Source organism: Bactrocera neohumeralis, chromosome 5, assembly GCF_024586455.1.
Source record: "Bactrocera neohumeralis isolate Rockhampton chromosome 5, APGP_CSIRO_Bneo_wtdbg2-racon-allhic-juicebox.fasta_v2, whole genome shotgun sequence".
Classification (NCBI taxonomy): domain Eukaryota; kingdom Metazoa; phylum Arthropoda; class Insecta; order Diptera; family Tephritidae; genus Bactrocera; species Bactrocera neohumeralis.
This window is the reverse complement of record NC_065922.1, coordinates 10,071,420-10,088,485: the sequence shown is the minus strand read 5'-3', so window position 1 is coordinate 10,088,485 and position 17,066 is coordinate 10,071,420. Positions and strand designations below refer to the sequence as shown.

Here is a 17,066-nt window from a genome sequence, read left to right as displayed (position 1 = left end):
ATGAAGTGCAAAAGTGTCACTTCCGCTCCCAAATAAAATCCATGTGAATGAAATATTAAGAAATTGCAATTTTTCTGTTTCGCATTTGTCTCTGCTTGGCAGCAGCTGTCATTTTGTCGCTGTACATTTTTAACCCAACACTTTGTGGCTGCATGCACACACATATTAACTTGCGCCGTGTCACCCTATGTCACACAAGTGACCTTAAGTGTTAAGCATAATGAGATGTAGACGCCTTTGTGTGCCGGTTCGGTGACAGCAGAGAAAACGCTTAAGTGTACTGACATACTTTTAATCTTGGCTGGAGAACAAAGCGGATTGCATGAAATGGGTCACCAAATTAAATTCAAGTGACAACTGTGAAAATTAAATGAATATATTAAATGATGTAAAGGAAGAGCAGAACAAAGGAGAGAACAGCATTACGAGAAAAAGATTTTTAAACATAAAATAAAGAAAAGTATGCACTGTGGGTCGAGTTAAATACCAATCCTATTTTAAGACATTCACATTTTTCAAAATAGGTGGCAACACTGTAACAAAAATTTCAGAGAATATTACTTAACCGGCATTTTTTATACTAATCAAAAGTTATTAAGCCAAGTATATACTTGTATGGATTAATTTTTCCAGTAGGTGGCAACTCTGGTATAAATTGCTTTTTTTTTAATAATATAACCAACATTTCCGTTACCAAAATTGAAAATTTTTAAGGTTAACAACCCCTATTCTAACTTAAGGCATTTAAATTTTTCAAAATAGACGGCAACTCTGTAACAAAATTTTTAGAAAATATTACTTGTCTGCATTCCTCATACTAATCAAAACTTATTAAGCAAAAAGTAAATAATTGTATGGAATCATTTTTATTTTTCGAGCAGGTGGCAGCTCTGGTGAAAATATATTTTTGCTAAAGTAATATTTCAATTATTCTTTATATGATATTTATTCTATTTTCACACATTAAAATAAAATGTATTGAGTAGACAGGTGGCAACTCTTTCAAAAATACCAAAATTTTACAGTAAACTGTTCGTAGTTAAATAAAACATCTATTATAGCTTAACGCGTTTCAGTTTTGCGAAAAAAGTGGCAACCAGGGTACCAGTAGAAAAATTTTTTAAGTACAAAATTTTAAATAAATAATTAAATTTCAAATTAAAATAAAATTATTTATGATATATTTTTTCCTTCTAGTTCTAAAATTTTTAATAAAAAAAATTAGATTTTCGTTTTAAAATAGTATTATTTAAATGAAAATTTTTCTAGTTTTTAATCACGCCTTTAGAATTACAAAGTACAAAAAAACCGGTTTGATTCAAATGCTAGTTCAATTATCTGCAACCTTAGTGGCAACTCTTCAAATACACTTTTCTGACTAATACTTCCACGGAGTAATTGTGGTACCCTTAAAAAAATTAATACAAATTATATCGCCTACTTTTTATTTCTTCGATAAGGTGGCAACACTGGTAAAAAAATGTTCTTAAAGAAATTTCTCAGTTAACTTCCATATATTATTTATTCTTTTTTCGCTTCATAAAATAAGACTTCTCAGCAAACAGGTGGCAACTCTTTCAAAAATATCAAAATTTTACAATAATCTGCTTTTGGTTGTTCAGAGATTTCAGATTCTATTTGTGACCCTGAAAGTAAACGTTTTAATTCAAATGTTATTTTAGTTATTGCAATCCTAGTGGCAACTCTTCAACAAAACTTTTTCAGATCAATACTTACTCAAATTAATTCTGGTACTCTTAAATAATTATTGAGCAAAAGTACAAATTTTATTGATAACTTTATTTTATTTCGATAAGCTGGCAACTCTGCTATTAATTACTTGGTCTTAAAAAAATTCAAATAATAATTTATAGTAGTATTTATTCTATTTTATTTTGTTAAAATAAGACTTCTTCAGCAAACAGGTGGCAACTCTTTCAAAAATGCCAAAAATTTGCAATAACGTGCTTTTAGCTTCAGTTTCTATTTGTGACACTACTTATTAATTGATTAACAATATTTACATGCATACATGCATATGTATATATTTTACTTCCAAAAATTATTATTTTTTTCTAAATTTGTTAAGTAGTTCTGGAGCAATACCATTCTATCCCTTACATGAATAATAATGCCCCCCTCCAAACCCTCGAATCGGCCTTACGGTCATTAAAACATAATTTCGCGCTGAAAGTACAGCTCAGAGAGTTACTAAAAGCAACAATAACAATAATTATAATATTTACAAACACTTAAGACGCTTAAGGGAGTTGACAAAAGCTTACAAGCTAATACATAAGTAAACAGACAATTTCATAAACATTTAAGCACATACAAACACGTTGAATATATGTATGTATGAAGGGAACCCGTAGGCAATAAGCACGCACACACAGCCATATGAGAGAAATATAAAAATCTTCTGAGACATAAGCGAACATAAGCATCAAACGAGTAATGTATGAATATAAAAACGCTGATAGCATAACGGCTAATGCACGTGTGTCAACAAAGCGAGACAGAAAAAAGTTACGTATACGCACTGCTAACTCAACAAAGTTAAAATGTTACGTATACGCACGGTTGTCTCAACAAATCCGCCGAGTGGGAGCGAAAGTGGATTGTCTGCGACTGTGTACACACAAGCACACACACACACACACACACACACAATTTCATTGTAAGTTAGTCAAAAGCGCATAAAATACAAAAACAAAATTAAAATAACTTTAACTAAAGCGAATGCCGTTAGCTGGGCAATCTGATGTTTTTGCAAATGCTTTTCGCATAACATAGTTTTACAAAAGAATTTTCTGCGCTCAGCAGCTGCTTAGCATAATTCCTCCTGCCTCGATTTTTTTGTTTTTGTTGCACTCTCTATAGAAATAAAGTTGCGTGTGGCCATCACTGGCAGCGCCGCTAAGCCGCCAAAGTCGACGAGTGTTTGACTTCTCAATGGCCATCGCTGTCATGCCATGGTCACCGCTCTCTTTCATGCCGCCATCATTAACGCTGAGTATTTTTCTTGCATTTTTTCTGCGGCTGCAAGGCTCCATTGGCTCGCCATTTCACCACTTTGACTTTTATGCCGTTTTTTTGTTATTATAGCCTTGTGGCTTTAGTTTAGTGCGTGCGCACACACAGACCCACGCATTCTTTCACACACACTTCACGCACCACACTGACGCGCTGTGCAGGCAAACAACACACATTAGCGGTTATTAAATGCCTCAGCTTTGTATACAGAGACTATATAGGGTTCATATAAGTATATACATATATACAAGCACACATACATATATACAAGCACACATTCATACAAAAGCTCACATATAAATATACAAATGCTAGCACTTGATTTCGCCATGTGCGGATGTTCACTTAACCTTGACTCTGTAACGGCATTACGTTGCGAAACTGCTATTCGGGGCGGCGTGTCAGCGCAGTGGGTGCGTGTGACAGATGGCCTTGGAAAGTGTTGAGTTCTTAACAAGTCGGTTAAAGTTAGTATATCGCAGTGGCTTAAGGCGAACTTAGAGCTATGCAGCAAGTTTTTGCCGCACTTTTTCGGCTTTTTGGCTTTAGAGTGTCTTTTAGGCTTTACTTTTTGTTCATTTTTGCAGTTTTATGTACAAACTCTTACTTTTGTTTAGCAATAAAGTGGGTATACTCTATCTTAATATGACGGCGACATTTAATTTTAGGTGTGGGATATTCGTAAGAAATTGGTAGACATAAAAAATATTGAGTTCAAGTGTCAGATAGGCTTAATAAACGGTTGTGTATAAATATTCACAAATTTGTAAAAAACAAGTAAGGAAGAGATAAGTTCGGGTGTACCGAACATTTTATACTCTCGCATGATAAAGTGATAATCGAGATTTCATTATCCGTCATTTACATATTTTTCAAATACCGTATTTTGTAAAGTTTTATTCCGCTATCATCATTGGTTCCTAATGTACTATATACTCGTATTATACAGAAAAGGCATCAGATGGAATTCAAAATAGCGTTATATTGGAAGAAGGCGTGGTTGTTAACCGATTTCACCCATATTTCGTACATGTCATCAGGGTGTTAAGAAAATATTATATACCGAATTTCATTGAAATCGGTTAGTAGTTCCTGAGATATGGTTTTTGGTCCATAAGTGGGCGACGCCACGCCCATTTTCAATTTAAAAAAACCTGGGTGCAGCTTCCTTCTGCCATTTCTTCCGTAAAATTTAGTGTTTCTGACGTTTTTTGTTAGTCGGTTAACGCACTTTTAGTGATTTTCAACATAACCTTTGTATGGGAGGTGGGCGTGGTTATTATCCGATTTCTTCCATTTTTGAACTGTATATGGAAATGCCTGAAGGAAACGACTTTATAGAGTTTGGTTGACATAGCTATAGTAGTTTCCGAGATATGTACAAAAAACTTAGTAGGGGTCGGGGCCACACCCACTTTTCCAAAACAATTGCGTCCAAATATGCCCCTCCCTAATGTGATCCTTTGAGCCAAATTTCACTTTAATATCTTTATTTATGGCTTAGTTATGACACTTTATAGGTTTTCGGTTTCGCCATTTTGTGGGCGTGGCAGTTGGTCGATTTTGCCCATCTTCGAACTTAACCTTCTTATGGAGCCAAGGAATACGTGTACCAAGTTTCATCATGATATCTCTATTTTTACTCAAGTTACAGCTTGCACGGACGGACGGACGGACGGACGGACAGACAGACATCCGGATTTCAACTCTACTCGTCACCCTGATCACTTTGGTATATATAACCCTATATCTGACTCTTTTAGTTTTAGGACTTACAAACAACAGTTATGTGAACAAAACTATAACACTCTCCTTAGAAACTTTGTTGCGAGAGTATAAAAACACATATATGTATGGGGATTACAAATAAGAAACCGAAAATAGGTACTTTTTGGCAAATTTTCAAAAAAAAAAAAAATTAACAAAATGGCGCCGACTTGAAAAAAACATTTTTTTTACCCGATTTTTTCGACATTTTCAAATTTTCAAAATTTTTGGAAATCCAAAGCAGACACGATAGAGCATTGTATAAAGAAAATATATACCAAATTCAAAGGGTAAAAAAAGTAGTTTCGAAAAAAACGCGTTTAAAGTTTAGGAGACAATTTTAGTGAACACGGACGCCACGTCACAAAATCGGCTGTATCTCCAAAAATAAGTCGAATTTTGAAAAATCCTTCCAAGGTCATATTTTTGAAAGTCTAAACTTTCAAGATATGCAAAAAAAAATCGATTTTTTCAAAATCCTAGACCAGAATACCCTCTTAAATGACCAATTTCTGGCAAGGTCGGTTGGAAAATAAAGAAGTTCAGGGAACTTTTCGCTCAGGAACCTCTTTCAGTGGCTATACTTCTAACTGGACACTGCTCAATCAGAATTCATGCGGTAACACTGAATATCTTACAGGATGCTAGCTGCATCAGCTATTTGGAAGAAGATGAAATGTAAAAACTTTTACACTTTTACACTTATTTGTCATCTGCCCTATTATTCAATTGTCAGATCAAGGCAAAAATACCTCGTAACTTTTCCTTTAGACATCCAGGTGAAATAGAACTAAAACACTTAAGCATATTTGTGAGAGGTTTAGTGAGTTTTGGCCCATTGTTTATAATCAACTACAGAAGTTTTTGCCTTTAGCAAGAAAAAAGCCTGTACATAACAGTCTAAGTGTGTTTATTTTGGTATGCTGAGGTATCAGCCATCTAAACTTATCTTACTTAACCTGTCTTACCGCTTACATGCATTGACTTCGGAGAACACACAGCTTGCACTTGACTTAGCCAATCCTTTTCGAATGGTGAATAGTCCTGTGGCAAAGCTCGAAAAACTCAATTTTAATTTAATTTAATAATTTTCGTAAAAAGATAAGTTAGTTTAAATTAACACATGCAACTCGTTTTTTATTTAATAAATGTCATACTTTAATACCTACTTAGAACTTTCGAAAGTCTCAATCGAGAAAACCTTTCAACATAGCTTTGATTTTTGACCAGCTTAAATGAGGAGTTCTTGGTGTTCGGCTCATCTTTACCACCAGGTCCGGCCGATTGATGGTCTGTTTCCGGTCCTAACTATAGATCCAAGACTCATCGCTAGTAATAATATCTATCATGACATCCTGGTAGTCGAAAAGCATTGCTTCACACATGTTAACGCGACGCTGTTTTTTTTTTTCTCAAAAAAAGTGAGTGATTTTGGAAGCAATCGTGCTTTCACTTTTCTTAGGCTCAATCCTTCTGATATTCCAACGATGCCAGTATGAACTCTAACTGTTAAACGTCGATTCTCAATTACTAATTTCTTTATTTTAATGACGTGCTGATCATCGTTTGTTGTTGATGGCCGTCCTGGCCCTGGTTCGTCATCAACGTGTTCTTGACACTCTTTGAATAAAGTTTTTCCAATCAAAAACACTTGCTCGTGACAAACAATCATCAACGAAGATCTTTTCTAACACCCTGAACATTTCGGCACCAAAAATTTGATTCCGCACACAAAATTCAATGGAACTTCTTTGTGGAGTAATCTCACTCATCGTCAAAAGTGCCTAATGCATGTTATGTACATCAGAAAGACAAGTGTATACTACTCACTTATTATTATTTTGATGTGACATTTGGCACAGATGACAGTGACAGTCATACTAATTAAGAAAATAAATATTGCGACGATTTGCGAAATTTGAATAAAAAGTCTTACTATTTTTTGCCCACAGCATATACAGTCCCTACGCTAGTAAGGCCTTACTGCATACATAATGCATAGATTTTATTGGTACAATTTTTAACTACATGAAATAGATGAAATCGCCGAGACCGTCAACAAAACTTTAATTGACATTTGTGAATGGAGTAAGAGGACAAAGTTGCACGTTAAACTTCAGAGTAAATGTTCGTATTAGAAATCTGCTTATGTTACCTCTGAGCTAGCTCTGTCTCATATGTTAAGAAATACAAACATATGGAGGTTTTTAGATCGAAATGGATTCACTTTGTAGCATCCTTCTTTATAATCACAATCGAATTGGTCTCGTAAACTTTCTATGAACAATCTAGAATTTATATGTTCTTCAGACTCATTATTTTTGTGATAAATTTTTGAAGTATTTTCGTAGAAGTTATCAGTCTATTTTCAATCTACCTATTATGCCTACTTCAGAAGGACATAACCTTATTCTTAAGGTCTCAAATTTTTTTTTAATAATTTTTTTAAATAAAAATGAGATTCTTCTTATACCATTCGAACCTGCAGCTTGCCAATCTGCTTTAAATACTTCTACATAAAAAATTGAAACAAGGGCCCTTAAACCTGGGATATTTTATTAAGTTGATATTTAATTTAATGTTTTTGTTTTATATTGTCAGTTCGCTTATTCTACTACTTAATATCCTTCTCATCTCATTAATTAAATACTGTTTTACAGCAAAATAAATTAAATTAGAAAGAAAAAACAACTAACAAATTTAGAATCCCCCTATCCACCTTGAAATTAAGCAAGCGTTAAAAACAATCACAGCATTCATTTGGAGAATTTAGCGCAAAACACTTTCTGCATTTGAAATTCTCTGCTGTCGCAGACGGACAAAACAAACTGAAATAAGCGTGGGACAGCAGTCAAATGCAGGATATTTCCGTTGACATTCACAGCAAAACAAACTGATTTTAGCCAAGAAAAACACAGGATATTCAAAAGCACTGTCGTGGTCGTTGTTCTTGTTGTAGCTAAGCCATTTCTTGCTGTGTGCAGACAGCAGAGTAATGAAGGAAACAGCCGGACAAGCTGTCAGGCATGCAGCGCAAGCAAATAGCGGAGAAAACTTTTCGCAAATAATTACCGAAATCCCAAAGAATCTCCGAATCTCCGGCTCATTCGGCATGCAGCGCGCGCATATTTTAGCTTGACGGCAAACGGTATTACTGGTGGGCGGAACGTTGTTGCTGTTTATCTTTGGCGGTTACTTATTGCATTGCAATTCTTATTCAAGTTTAGTTTATTTTGTTTGTTTTATTTGCTGTTTATTGGCATTGTTTCTTTTTTATTTTTTGCTTTGTTTGTAAGCTGTGAGTTCTTTGGAATTGCTACTTTCATTATTGCTTTTATAGAAATATTTTTATGTCGTCATATATATATGTATATGTATGTGCTCTGCACTATTATATAGCCACCTGCTAGAATACATTTCCACTATTATATTTTCTGTGCAATGTTCACTATCTACGTCTACTTAATGTTACTGATATTGCTAATACGAACCCTGTATATAAATGGTACTAATTATCATATACATACATATGTATATTATAGATATTTTTATGTATATGAAAATAGTGTTTATGCCAGTATTAGTAAGCGAATGTTGTACTGAAATTCTCAATTCGGACATCCTCATAATGGTCTTGGAACTTATTACATTGAATAGAAGTTTTTTGAATTTGGCAAAACACCTGTGTTTTCTCTATAATAATACATATTTCTTAGTCTGCGGAATAGCTGGTATTTAAAAGACCATTTCCTAATTTTTAATTAAAGGCAGATAACTTAATGGTGAGAAAATATGTTTAAAAATATTAAATATAAATTTATAAGATAGATACTGGGAAGATGTTATTTACCAGCAGGTATAAAATTCCAAACTTTTCCCTTCCCACAATGGCAGACTCCCTCCTTCAACCTGTTAAATTTCAATAGAAAAGCTATAGGGAAAAATGGAGACTCTCACCAAGGGTTTGTTCTGTTTTGGTTCTACGAAACCGTACTCAAGGCAATAATGTCCTATGGTGTACCATATACATCTGTTGAAAGACACTCAATAAGGCTACACTCACTAAAAAGCTTAAACGTGTCCAAAGAGTGGCTCTCAACAGCTTCTACGGTGCTCTGCGGACTACACCAACAATAGCACAGAATGCAGTTATGCACGTAGCAGCCATGAACATTATCGGCAGATAGTCTCCTCCTTTAAATGCATTCCTAAAAACTTGGATCACTGCCTCGCAGAGGCTATTCGTGGCGGACTTAACTCAATTCAAATAGTTATGCAGGAAATGCTAGAAAAGTGGAGAGTGGTTTTTCACGGATAGGTCTACGCTAGTGTTTTAGACAAAAATGTTAGACGTACTGCTACAAACTTCAACCCCTTTCAGTGAGGTGAGCATTCACTTCGACAGCGGCTATATTTGCGCTGAGCTCCCTAACTCTGTGCTCAAAGTTAGTGAAGGAGTTTTGGTCCTCATTAGAAATAATATGAAACTACTTAAATATTAGACACTTTACTGTGATCCAGGTAACTGCATAGTAATGAGCTAGCATTGCCTCGCTCATATCGTAATGGAAACATCCTACTTGTTTCTGTTACTTCATTGTCATCTTGCGTTCTAGCAGTGCATCTCTCATGTACTTTACAGGCATTGGTCTATGCGGCTGTAAGATCCTTGTGGCCTAGAGGGAGATCTATTAAACTACTTGTCTTCAGCATAGTTCATCTTGCCGCAATAGTACGAGTTCTTAGTGAACATTTTCCTGTTGTCATTTATGCTAGATTGGATATCAGATGCAAATTTCCAAAGTATAAAAGGAGGTGAGGTGGAAACATCCAGGAACTTTTCTTCATTGTTCCAGTCTTCACATCTTATGATATAATTATATAGGAGTTTTAGAGAATCAAATCGGATCCGGCGTTCTTAGAAAAAAACATCTGTTTGAGTGATACCCCTGTTGGGATCGAGCTCTTAACCAAAACTTAGTTCACCTAGAAAAAATCTCTTTAAAAAAATAAAAATTTTTATTCGAATTTCTATCAAAATAGTTAATAAAATATAAATGAAGTAATAACAGCAAAGTGTAATGTTTTTTGGACCCTGTAAATGTATATCATTATTGTTAATAAAAATAAAAATTTCCTAGAAAAGCACAAAAGATAATTTTCAAAAAAAATCTTGTCGAGAAATTTCCATAACAATTATATTATTTGATCGAATTATATTATACATAATTTTTTCTTTTATACAAGATTTAACTCTCTTTTGTTTTCATTAACCACGTATGATATCGTTCAACTGTATTATCAAAATGCTGGAATTAATTGGATTCATTGCTTCATGTCATCTCATTAATCATCAATCATATAAGAGCATTTATGTCGTCATATTAAGGTACTTAATTGTGTTACTATGACGACAATAAATGCTTCTTATTTTATTGCAAAAATTATTACTTCCTACGTGATTCATTTTCGCAACTTTTTTATATATTTTATACATTTTTATTTATGAGCCTATATATATATTTAGGCTCATACATTTACGAGTATACATATATGTACATACATAAACATAAATTACTCAGTTAGTGCGCACTTCGACTCGGATAATTACGACTCATTAAAATGCCATGAAATTCATCATTATACAAGCGGACGCACTGATTACTTACTTTACTGTGCGTCGTATAGAATATATTAATATAATAACTACGAGCGCGTTCATTCATATGACGTAGTTTTTAATCACTCATACGCTGTGTCGTTCAGTGCGCTTTGCTGAAAGAGCTATGAAAAAATTGTTATGATGTTGTTAAAAAAACTTTTGTGTCGTAACTGCGTTATATAAAAGCCTTTTTTCTGATTCAATGTAATTGCCATTTGCATAATGACGAAGCGAAAAATTCATATGTAACAAATAATACTAATTAATTCAACTGCGTGATTACTCATACGCCGCGTACACTTTCAAAGACACATGCCTCAAAAATGAGGTGAAATGGATGCTAGTTATTAATTTTGAGTATAATATTGTATTGAATAAATATATGTATAAATATTTATTATTTATATGTGCGTAAAATCGTTGATAAGAAATACAATTTTTGAAAAATTTTCTGAGTCAATGCAAAACTCCTAAAATGCAAAACAACATCATCAAAAATATGTAAACTGAGTTTTTATTTCTGACGATTCACTAAATCATATAACCTATACGTAGCATAATATTTTCGGCTTCCGCTGCCAGATATAACCAATATATAACTAATATATAACTCATATGTAACTAATATATAACTCATATGTAACTAATATATAACTAATACATAACTCATATACTAATATTTAACTAATACATAACCAATATATAACCATTTCATAACCAAAACTCAACTTTTGTTTCAATATGAGTGGTTTCTATTACAACGTTTTTCCTCCGCCAGTAACCTAATGAAAAGTCATGTAACCATGGCCTGCAAACATCATATCCTTCACTCTTGCAATATTTTCAGCAGTTGAAAAGGTCTTCAATGTCATCTCGACCATCTTTCAAGGTGATACCGAATCCCCGTTAGCCTTTTTAAATATTTATAACGATTCTGCATATGAAATTTTGTTAGAAATAGGAAATTTGAGACAAATTGGTTATTCAAAATTTGTATCCATTGTAAAAATCGCAAGGCACTCCTGAGGTATACCGACTTAAGCAGCTGCTGTAAACAAACTGGTTGAGAGATCGCGCTCATATTTGGCACAGTAGTTAGGGACAGTCCTCCAAACTTAATTAAATACATTTTTTTTATTTCATTACTCGAGGAATTTAATTGCATGCTTTTTTTTCTTAATGTTTTACATGATTTTTAAGTTTTCTTTATTCCATTACAACTTTGTATGCCAAAACAATTTCAATGAAATTTGCACCATATTTTTGTTTTACAGTGTATTTAGCTACTATTACTACTTTTATTTTGTATCAAAAGCCAATTTATTGCCAAAGTTTTTATTATCTCACAGTTTTTCATAGCCAAAGCACTCGTTTAGGTTTTTGTTTGTCGCCATTTAGTTCAGCTTTTTTCCACTACACGCAATTTATAACCACAGGATTAACAAAAAAAACAAAAAAAAACAACAATGAAAGCACAACAACAGCAATGCCTGACCACTTGCAGCGTGATATATTATTTTGAGTCATTAGCTGTACACACCCACAAACAAATTCAGTTGTTGAGTAATGATTAAAAGTGATTTCCGTACAGCACGCGTAAAATTAATGTGAAGATATTTATGTGGAGTTTTCATTGAATAAAAAAATTATGTAATAAAAAAATGTGAAAAGTGTGTTCTGTGTTCTGTGTTAATTAATTGCTCTATTTGCTTTTACAAATATAACGAAAAGTCTGCAGTTCTTAAAAACATAGCAATTGCTTGATTTTTAGTTCAATCAATATGTAAGGATTTGCAATATGAGGCAAGTTTGAATATTTTTTCTTTAGAAAATTATAGTTTTTTTAAATAAAAACAATAAAAAACATTAATTTCGACTGTGCTGAAGTTATAATAAATTTCACAGTTGCATTTCTTATATTTTAAAATGCTTTAAAAAATCTAAATCATGAATTTTATAGGTCAGTCTGTATGGCAGCTATATTCTCTAATCTAAACCATTTCATTGGCGATTTTACTGTTGCTTTAGGCAATAATCTGTGTCAAATTTCGTAAACATATCTGGTCTATTACAGAAGTTTTCCATATAAGAACTTGATTACGATCGCTCAGTTTGTATGACAGCTATATTATACAGTGATCCGATCTGATCAATATCTTCGGAGAATGTGGCTTTCCGTTTGTCCGTAGTTCATGCCAAATTTCATGCATATGTCTTGTCGAATAAAAAAGTTTTCCATGCAAGAGCTTGAGTTTCAGCGGTAAGTTTGCATGGCAGCTATATGCTATATTTATTTGATCTGAACTATTTCTTCAGAGATTGCAGCCTTGGCTTTGGTAAAAATCTATGCCAAATTTCATGAAGACATCTTTTCAAAGAAAAAAGTTTTCCATACAAGGTCTTAAATTTGGAGGTCAATTTGTATGGTAGCTATATGCTATAGTAAACCAATCTAAGAAATATGTTCGCAGATTGTAATGTTGCCTAGAGAAATCATAAATGCCGAATTTGGTGAAAATGTCTCGTCAAATGAAAAAGTTTTCCATACAAAGACTCGATTCTGATAGTTCAGTTTGTATGGAAGTAGTATATAGTATATAGACTATAGCGGTTCTATATCGGCGGTTCCGACAAATGAGCAGCTTCTTGCAAAGTAAAGGATGTGTGCATAATTTCAGATCGATATCTCAATAACTGTTTATATATTTGATCACAACTTTCCTTCTGGGTTCCACAAACTTCATGGCAAAATTAATATACCCTGTTCAGGGAGTAATAAATTTACGTTTGGATACATGATATAAGAGTTGCTTTCTTCAAAATATACTTTTCGAAGAAATATAAAGTAAATACTTTAAGATGCATTGCCATTTTTTCACAAAAAAATTAAAAAAATTTCGCAATTTATTGAATTATTGCAGTAAAAAATTCTGTCATCTTAGCAAAATCAAGTAACTAAGCAATCTGTGAATAAACTTCTAAATCACCTTTGCCTTAAACCATGTTCACATGTCCTGTCATGTCCTGCGGCTATAAAATCTACACAACAGCACTCAGACAGCAGACCAATAAGTTGTGCCTACGAACATTATTTTGACCTCAATAATTGGCTTGACATGCGCGTACGATGATTATTTTTCACGCGAAGCATGCCAAAATATTTCTATAATACCACATAAGTACACTCACACACACACATATACAACCGAAGCAGGGACACTGCCCTTTGGCACATGGCAAAATCTGGGCAGTCATTTATTGGAAGATTTATGTGCTAGGTAAACAAGTATGTGTAAACTTATAGCAATGGACACACACTCACACTTCCACATATAGAAAAATATACGAAAGTCATGAAGAGCGACAATAGCCAAAGGCGATATGCAAATTCGGCATTATCGCATAAAATATGCGAGCGACGCAGCGCACACAACAAAGTAGGCGACAATCATAAATAAATGTCAGCGTAGAAAAATAGCAAAGCAACGCCTTAAAATATGCTATAGAAAAGAAAGTCACATTGGGTGGGTATTTTTCGAATGTGTCCCACACCACTTTTGCAATGAACGGACGGTTAAATGAGAATTACTTTGAATTATAAAGTGATTTTCTGATTAAGAGGGGAAAGACAGAGGCCCAAAGGAGCTTCCTCTAATATTTTGGTGATTGATTAACGAAATCCGCTACCAATTTCTAACAAAGTATGACAAATATTTTTTTAATGCAAAAATACGATCGACGATTTCTCTCTTTAGGTTCTTCTTCTAGTATTGCAGCTTTATGGGAAAAGAAGTCATTATGAGATAAGGTTTTAAAAAAAAAAGTGCTTTAATTTCTGTGAAAACTTTGTACTTATCATACTTCCCATGTTTTCAAGGAGATAAGCTATTAGAAAAACGAATTTCAAACTAAAACTTTTTTAAGATCTAAGTAGTAGTATATACTTCACATTGGAACACCTGGTAACTCAAGTCAGTCTTAAAAGTTCAGTGATAACATTTAGAAACTTACTTCTATTCAGCAATCACCTTAAAGCCCCAATGGTCAAAGACGAGCAAAAACGAAGTCGCTATATTTTTTTGAACGTTCCTTCTTTTTTTCATCTTCCTTTTCAATCATTTGTCGTTCCTCTTCTTAACCTCTTCAAATTTTAGAAGCCATTGAAGATAGAAAGAATTAAAACCTCACTGCTTTATGAGTTTTATACACAAATTTATGTAAATTTTTCTAATACAAGGCTATCTCAATAAATATGCGACTTTCGACCTATTCAAAACCCGTTCAGTTTCCAACTTCTTAAAATCATACAAGAGACACTTTACGAAGCTTTTTTCTATATCATTAAGGCTAATAAAGCTCAATACTGAGTTCAAAAAAGCTGCACAGATATTTCGACTTTTAAGAGGCTTTTATAGTCTGTAACCGTTATTTTATCAAAGTTATTTTGAGAGAAAACTTTTAGGAATCCTATATCTTCATAAAGCTGGAATACAATCGATTTTAAAACAAGTAAATGCCAGTGCAGCTGTCATGCATTCCATCTGAAATAAAAAGCCTTGAAATGTGTTAGAGCTTTTAAGCAATTTGCGTATGAGCACTTTCATTAGTGCTCACAGAATTTTCATGCATTTTATTTAATTTCAAGTTCCATATCCGTCCACTGAGCTTTCATCATACTCTCCAAAATCAAAAGCTTTCATATCAGCCCATAGAGCTTCCAAAATCAAGAGCTTCCATATCAGCTCATATGGAGCTTTCATTCATACTCCAAAAAATCAAAAGCTTCCATATCAGCCCATGAGTTTTCATTCATTCTGCCTAAATATTATTGTATATATATCATATATTCTACTTATATGGAGATTCTGTCATAAATTTTCATAGAGCTTTCATACAATCACATTGCCACAGAAATGTATATGGAAGGGATAAGTTTCAAAACAAATACCTCGATGCCTTAATTACCTTTTTCTAGTTTTTAGAGCTTTGTCACCCTGCGCAGTATTTATACTTTTTGTAAAAGTACCATGAAGTCGAGCATTACCGAGTTTGAGACCACTTTTGAAGTGGCGGTACGGCTTAAAGCGGTCTAGTCTGCTCTCAATCATACTAAGGAAGTTCTACGACTTTGTAAGAAAACTTTTCGCTAAGTCTGCAGGATGAAAGTGGTATTGAAGAAGAGGATACGATTATGTTATGATCCCCAATTGCCATTATTGACTGTACCAAGATCGTCGTTCTCACTTCTTTAAATTGTCTTGGCAACATTAGAAATGGTTGCATTATCTGACTGAAACATTAACATCACCAAGAACTATTTTTGACTAAATCGCTAAAAGGAGAGCAAATTCATCAAAAGTATGTAGAGCGTGGCAATAGAAGCCTGAACAATAATAAATAGTCAAGCGACAACTCTAGGAGTGCAAGTGAAGCTGTCGGCAAATAATTTATGAGAGCGCAATTAGAGAAGAAGGAGTTCTCTGTGCATTTGAAATATTGATTCAGAACTTGGTCTCACTGACATTCCAAAACAGCACAAACTTAGCAGAACACAATGTGATGTAATTATGTAGATATCTTCTTCATTTCAAATTCACTTTTTCAACAAGACACTCTCGGCATCGACAAACAGGCTCGCTCGAATACAAACGCAAATTTATCTGCGAGTTTGTCTTTCAAAACAAAATAAATCGAAAGTGAATTTCCCCGAAGACCAGAGGATTGCAGTTAAAAATATTCAACCATAACAAATAAACAAGGAAAAGCAATCTAGCGGCGCTACAGTTATGAATGAGTGCAGTAAGAGGGCGCAAAGTGAGGTTATGCGCGCCATGCGGAATATCAAATGAGGCAAAGCCTCCACTCCGCTTCATCCTCCTCCGCTCAATTGTTGTAATGCAGTCGCCAGCCAAGCAGCCACTCAGCCACGCATTGCTACATTCTTGCACTCACAGCACTCACAAAAAACTAGACTAGGTAAAAGAGCAGCTCCCTGCAAGTGAAGTATGTCACGCTGTGCGCTCTTTCAATTCATTTGAATTCAGGCCAAGTATGCAATTGAATTTTCTCACGAATGAACTCTCGCCATGCAGTCTGTGTGGGCGGAGAGATGAAGAAATTCGCACATACTTTGCACACCGCCACACAATAATTGGAAAAGGAGGTCATCACTAACATCAAACGAACGAAATCAGCGAAAGAAGTTGAAAAAAATTAAAAAGTCAAATAATAAGTTAAGAAATTATGGCGCAAGTTTATGGCAAACAGTTACTTCGCTAAGTCTACTTGTGATGTTATTTTAAGTAAGTATGAAAGCGCCAAAATTCTTTATGCTCAGCACATACAGCAACGGTGCTACGTTGACAAGAGATAGTGAACTGGTAGGAGAGTGAGAGAAATTGCGGATGACATTATAAATTACAGGAGACGTGTGAAGATCGAGTAAAATGATTGGTCTGAATAAACTAAAAAACTAATGGAAACTGTGTCCATTCTTCGCACTAGTCGCATCACTAGAAGAACACGTTCAGCTCGATACGGGAAAATTGCACCCCAGTCCACATAAGGCAAGCCTTTGACACATTCAACATATTACTGAGTT

General features: G+C 34.1%; 1 protein-coding gene across 3 annotated transcripts in view; it reads left to right on the top strand.

Annotated features, from left to right (window-relative positions):
• LOC126759050 (inactive dipeptidyl peptidase 10) overlaps window positions 1-17,066 on the top strand; it is a 380,650-nt gene that overhangs the window by 283,697 nt on the left and 79,887 nt on the right. The window lies entirely within an intron of this gene.